This window comes from Grampus griseus, assembly GCF_964374135.1.
Source record: "Grampus griseus genome assembly, chromosome: 9".
NCBI lineage: Eukaryota > Metazoa > Chordata > Mammalia > Artiodactyla > Delphinidae > Grampus > Grampus griseus.
Window position 1 is genome coordinate 11,693,891 of NC_139003.1, and position 7,329 is coordinate 11,701,219.

The following is a 7,329-nucleotide window of genomic DNA, read 5'->3' on the forward strand; positions in this document are numbered from 1 at the left end:
TTTCTTAAATTTATTGGACCAGAGACACATGCCCTCATAACCCAAGTTGACACACATTGAGAATATTCCTGGCCTTCAGGGAATGGCCATCACGTATCATATGCTAGTTCTGGATAACTTGAGAAAAAAGTCTTTTTTGCCACTTGTGACTGAAACAGACCAAAGATGGGGAAACACACGAGTGGCAGTGGCCTTTATAGTAAGCATTTTTTTTTGCGGTACGCGGGCCTCTCACTGCTGTGGCCTCTCCTGTTGCGGAGCACAGGCTCCAGATGCGCAGGCTCAGCGGCCATGGCTCACGGGCCCAGCCGCTCCACGGCATGTGGGATCCTCCTGGACCGGGGCATGAACCCGTGTCCCCTGCATCGGCAGGCGGACTCTCAACCACTGCGCCACCAGGGAAGCCCTATAGTAAACATTTTATAGGAAGCCTGGTGTGCGTTATACAGTAAGCATGACTTCATTCTCAACATTTAGTAACACATATCACAAAACACCTCTGATTTTATTTTTATTCATTTCTTGAATAGATTATATGTTTATACCGTTGAAAATTCAGAAGATACAAAGATGTATACAGCAAAAAATTCCCCTTCTCCTCTTGTCTCCTAGCCACACAATTAACTTCTTTGAAAGAAAATAATGTTATTAATTTCTTATTAAATCTTCCAGAGAGAATTTATATAGGAAAGCAAACATACGCTCAAGTATTTTTAAAAAACCCTTTTAAATACAAATGATAGTATAGTAAAGGCACTGCTTTTTATTTTTTAAATTTATTTTTATATATTTTTTTGCGGTACGCGGGCCTCTCACTGTTGTGGCCTCTCCCGTTGCGGAGCACAGGCTCCGGACGTGCAGGCTCAGCAGCCATGGCTCACGGGCCCAGCCGCTCCGCGGCATGTGGGATCCTCCCGGACCGGGGCACGAACCCGTGTCCCCTGCATCGGCAGGCGGACTCTCTCTCAACCACTGCGCCACCAGGGAAGCCCAAGGCACTGCTTTTTAAACTTGTTTTTTGGCCCTAATGATACATTTGGAAGCTGTTCCCTATCCACATATAAGCACATTTGTGTCTTTCTTTCTTTTCTCTTCTCCTCCTTGCCCTCTATTCTTTCTCCTTTGTATGGATGGCTGTTAATGGATGTTTTGATTTTACTGTTTTTTCTATTATAAAGAATATTGCAACAAATGTCACTTTTTGTGTATTCAAGTATATTTGTAAAATAAATCCCCCAAATAAAATTGCTAAGTAAATGTATGTACCTCCATAATTTTTTTAGCATTTCCTTTTTCTTTTTGTAAATTGAAGTATATTTGCCATATAGTGTAAATTTAAGGTGTGCAACATGTTTATTTGAAACATTTATAAACTGTGATATGATTGCCATTGCAGCAATAATTAATACCTTTGTCACATTACATAATGATCCTTTCTCTTTAGTGGTTGCAATCATTAACTTCTAGTCTTTTAGCAAGTTTGATGATTACAATACAGAATTGTTAGCTATCTTCACTACTGTGCATTAGATCTCTAGAGCTTACTTACTACTCCTTGCAAATTTGTATCCTAAACAATTTCTGTCTTAACCTCCTACCCCGCATCCTCTGGTAACTACCATTTTACTCTCTGTTTTTACAAGTTTAGCTTTTTTTTGATTCCATATACAAGTGATATCATAACAGTACTTCTCTTTCTCTGCCTGACTCATCTCTCTTAATGTAATGTCTTCAGGGTCCATCCATGTCGTTGCAAATGGCAGGATGTCTTTCTTTCTCATGACTGATATACCTTCATAATTTTCATAGGTCTTACTAAACTGCATTTGAGGAAGTAGCAATTAACACTCCATCAGTTTGTGAGATTGCGTGGTCCCTGTAATCGCCAGCACAGTGTGTGACCAAACTTTTTGATCTTTGCTAATCTGATGACTGAAAATTAGAGTAGTCTTAATTTTTCACTTGTTATAAGTTATGCTTATGGCTGAACATTTTTAACTTTTTTTGTTTTTTAGGTTTTGGAAAGCAATTTCATAAAATTGGAAATAAACATCAAGATGTTAAGTAAAAACAAAATGTCACAGAAATTTATATTCAGAGCCCAATTTTCTTCAACCACACATACGCACATTTAAAAAATATTAGCAAAAGCTGTCTCTGGGTTGAAGGATAATGGGTGATTTACAATTTTTATTTCTGTATACCTTTTTGCATTTTGTAAGCTTTTAATTTTAAAAAGCCATCTTCATTTTCTGTAACTTCCAGATCATATTCTTTGCCAATGTTTAAATTTAGTAATTGGTCTTATTGATTTATATGAGCCCTTTATATATTAGCAAAATTAGGGAGTCCCCTGGTTGCCTAGTGGTTAGGGTTTCGGGCTTTCACTGCTGTAGTCCAGGTTCAATCCCTGGTCGGGGAAGTGAGATCCTGCAAGCCCCATGGCGTGGCCAAAAAACCCGAAAAACAACGCCCCCAAAAAACTAAGGATCCTTAATAAAAAAAAAAAATTAGCAAAATTAGCCTCTATCCAGGATGTGAGCAACAGATACTATTTCTCAGTTTTTTATTTGTCTTTGCTTGTGGTAGTTTTTGCCATATGGAATCTTTATTTTATGTAATCAGGTTTAATAAACTTTTATGTTTTTTTCTTGTTTTATTTTTAGAAAGGTCTTCCCCAACTCCAAAGATAATTTTGAAGTCTCCAAGTTTTCTTCTAGCATTTAATTTTTGTAACATTAAGTCTTTGATCCATTTGGAATTTATCCTGGTATAAGATGTGGGAGATGCATTCCAATTTGTCTTTTTCCAGAAGGCTGTCTAACTGTTCTAGCACCATTTATTTGAATAGTCCATCATTTCCTTACTGTTTTGCTATACTACTTTTATCATATACTAAATTCTCATATTTCTGGACTTTCTACTTGGTTTCATTGGCTGTTTATTGTCCTGTATCACACTAGTTTGATTATGTTAGCTTCATAACATGTTTATCTCATGGGATTAATCCTCCCTCATTTTTTTTGATTTGTATTCAGAATGTTTCTAGATATGCTTACTTTATTTTTCCACATGATGTTTGTAATCAGTTGGTATAGAAAAATTTTGGCATTTGTGTATATCACACTGAATTTTGATTCATTTATGGAAATGTTACATTTAATGACATTGATTCTTTCCACTCAATGACATGGTAGCTGTTCTGCTTCTTCAAATTTCCTGTTGTGTACCTCTGGGGCATTTTATAGTAGTCTTCATGTAGATCTTGCTTATTTTTTGTTAACTTTATTGCTAATATTTTATCTTTTTTTTGCTCTTATAAGGGTTTTTTTTCCCTTTCATATTTCATGCTATTATTATTTGTAATAATTTTTTCAGTTGTTTGAGTTTTTATTTATACCATTATATATTCTACATATAATACTTCAGTCTTTTCCCTTCTAATTTTTAAAAATCCTTTCAAATTATTTCTCTTTTATAATTGCATTGGGTAGTATCTTGGGACAACATTAATTAATAGGGTGAAAGTGAACATCTTTGTCTTTTTCCTGAATTTAATATAAATAATAGTGTTCCCTCCTTAATGATGCTAACTGTCAGGTTAGGGTAGATATATTTTATCATATTAAGAAATTATCCATCTATTATTTTATTAATATTTTAAAAATAGGAATTGATGTTGAATTTTGCTCGTTTTTAAAGTATTTATAAAAATTATGATTTTTCTCCTAAGTGTTAATACGTTAAATTGCATTGACACATTTTCTAATATTAAACCATCTTACTTTTATGGAATAAACTTGTATATTGGATCTCTTTGAGTTTTATTTAGCATTTTTGCCTAAATATTGGTAAGTGAGGTTAGTTTGTAGTTTTCTGGGAGACAGTTTTTTTTGTGTTTTGATATCAAAATTATATTGATTTTATAAAACAAATTTGGAAGCTTCTCTTAATTTTTATTCTGTGAAAGAATTTACATAGGCTTGAAATTATCTGCTTTTAAAAAGTCCTTGTAGGGCTTATCTGGTGGCGCAGTGGTTGAGAGTCCGCCTGCCGATGCAGGGGACACGGGTTCGTGCCCTGGTCCGGGAGGATCCCACATGCCGTGGAGCGGCTGGGCCCGTGAGCCATGGCCGCTGAGCCTGCGCGTCCGGAGCCTGTGCTCCGCAGCGGGAGAGGCCACAGCAGTGAGAGGCCCGCGTATCGAAAAGAAAAAAAAAAAAAAAAGTCCTTGTAATTCCCTTGTGAAGACATTTATTCTTAGCACTTTGGGGGTGTGGTTCTTGACAACTTTCTCTAGTTCAACTACAATGACTAATTCTGTTGGAGTCAATTTTAGTAAACTACATCTTTTCTAGAAACATATATCTTATCTTGGTTTTCAAACTCTTATTATAGTTCAACAAAATAGATTCTTAAGAATATTGTAATTTTTCCAGTTTGTGGTAAGTTTTCCTTTTTCAAAAATTTTGTGTATTCCTTTGTCTTTCTTTCTCAATTATATAAGTTAACACTACTAATTTTGTCTTTTTGCAATGAACCAATTCTTATATTCATTTTTAATTCTCTACCTTTTGATATTTCATGAAATGAATATTTAATGAATTATGTTTATAAATCGTGTTTTCCTTATGATTTCCTTAGATTTATTTTGTAATTATTTTTCTAAATTCTTGATTTGCGTTTATCATATTTAAAATTATTTCTTTTTTTTTTTTGCGGTACGCGGGCCTCTCACTGTTGTGGCCTCTCCCGTTGCGGAGCACAGGCTCCGGACGCGCAGGCTCAGCGGCCATGGCTCACGGGCCCAGCCGCTCCGCGGCATGTGGGATCTTCCCGGACCGGGGCACGAACCGGTGTCCCCTGCATTGGCAGGCGGACTCTCAACCACTGCGCCACCAGGGAAGCCCTGTTTAGGATTTTTAAAACCTTTTAATTGAAGTATTTATACACAAATACATATATACATGTATAGCCACTTAATTTTTTAAACTCTTCATTGAAGTTATATAACTCATCAATTTTCACAAACTAAAAATAAGTAACTTGCATCCAGATCATGAAACAAAATATTACCATGGTACCAGTGCCCCAGAAGTCCCCCTTTGCTCCTTTCTAGACAGTAGTCACCCCACATATCCTGTCTTAAAATTGCAGAGAGCAGTTTCGGTAATGCTTATATTAAAAATGGTACCGTAATATCCATCCTCTCTTATATCCGTGTTTATGAGATTTCATTTTTGTGATTTATCTGAATCTGTTCTAGTACTATGTAGTATTTCACTGTGTATGAAAATACAGTGAACTTTATTGGAAAGCAGTTTGGGAGCATCTATAAAAGCTGAAGATACACACATTCTGTAACTGTGAAATCCCGCTACTAATTATATATTGACCAGAAATGTACACGTGTTCAACATGTATATCTTGAAATTGGACATTGAAAAATAGCTCTTAGAATTTTGAGTAACACATTCAAATTCACGATTATGATCTGTTTGTAATATCTCCTTTTGCCTAGATTTATTTATTTAAAAATTTTAAATTTTATTTGAACTTAAAAATAAAACCAGTCTACCTATTTTTCTCATCCCTCTCACCCCCACCTCTTACAACCACCAATTTGTTCTCTGTATCTATGTTCATAGAAGGGCACTCTTTCTATTGAAACATTAGAAATGTAGGAGAAAATTAGTGGTTTTATAGATTCGCTAATGGGAAGGTGAAGGAATGACCTCCTAATGACTTCCTTCTATCAAAAAAGAAAATGTAAGGGCAACTTCATCAGTTGAAAATAAGGCAGAGAGATGATAGACTGGAGGTTTAGGACTGAGGAAGAGATATGAGATAGTCATCATGGGTAGTTAATGAATGACTTCTTTAGGGAAATACAGTATAGAAATGCCCAGTGATGTTACTCATTTGGGGCTGAAGAGCATGAATCTCTAGGAACATAACTTCAGTTGTGAAAGATCTCAAGCAACACCAGGCTGCTTAGAAATAAATGTGGGGGGCTTCCCTGGTGGCGCAGGGGTTGAGAGTCCGCCTGCCGATGCAGGGGACACGGGTTCGTGCCCCGGTCCGGGAAGATCCCACATGCCGCGGAGCGGCTGGGCCCGTGAGCCATGGCCGCTGAGCCTGCGCGTCCGGAGCCTGTGCTCCGCAACGGGAGAGGCCACAACAGTGAGAGGCCCGCGTACCGCCAAAAAAAATTTTTTTTTAAAAAGAAATAAATGTGGGGTGTTAAATAGTTGGGTTCATCTAGATGTGCAGTTATTCCACATGATGGGGATGATGGGAAACAGGGACCAGGAAATGAAAGTGTTTTATAATTCATTTATATAAAAAATATATTAGGGAAAATTTCAAACATACCCTGAAATAGACTAGTATAAAGAACCGCCATGTACCTGAGACCTTGTTTGAAAAAAATCATCAACATGAGACTCATCAAAACCTCTCTACCCCTTTGCCCTGCTGAATTATCTCAACGCAAATCTCAGACATCATCTCACTTCATCTGTATATGCTGAAAACCTTTTTAAGGGTGTGGGTATGATTAACCAGTATTCCAAACTGCTATGAAGGAAAGTGAAGAGGGGTTGATAGAGGGACAGAGAATCTAGACATGTCAGTGGATTGAAAGCTGGCGATTTTCCACGGCAGCCCTTGAGCTAATAAAATGAAAAATACAAGGTAGTGATAGAAGTGGAAATGTTTAACTTAGGATTTTGAAGGTTTGCATTTTCATAAAAAGCGATGGTTTCAATCAACTCATTAAGATACACGGTTCTTTCCCTCAAACGTTGCTCACTTACCTAGTTTTCTTTGTAATTAAAAAAAACTATAAATGTTTTAAAATTTTGAAATTAGTGCATACATGTTCTAAATGGTTCAAACGCAAAAAGCTATAAAATTAAGTGTAAATGTTTCATTTATCCCCAGAGACCTGATGCCACTATTCAGAAGTCCTATATTAAATCATTTTTGGTACATCCTTCTAGAAACATTATATATACATATATATACACAAGAAGCATTTATATTGCATTAAAAACATAAATGGAATCACAGAATATCTGCTTGCATTTTGTACTTAACAACATATTGGCGATCTTTTCATTTCAGGACACATGCATCCGTCTCACTTTAAAAATGTTTGCATAAGTTTCCATTTCAGATATGAGTTCCCTCATTAATGAATAGTCCTGCAGTGAACATCGTCATGCCCATATTTTTTTCTATATATATATATATATAAACCATATCTTATCTATGGGAAAAGTTCTTAGTAATTTTTAGGTTGAAAGATATTTTATGTACTGTTAA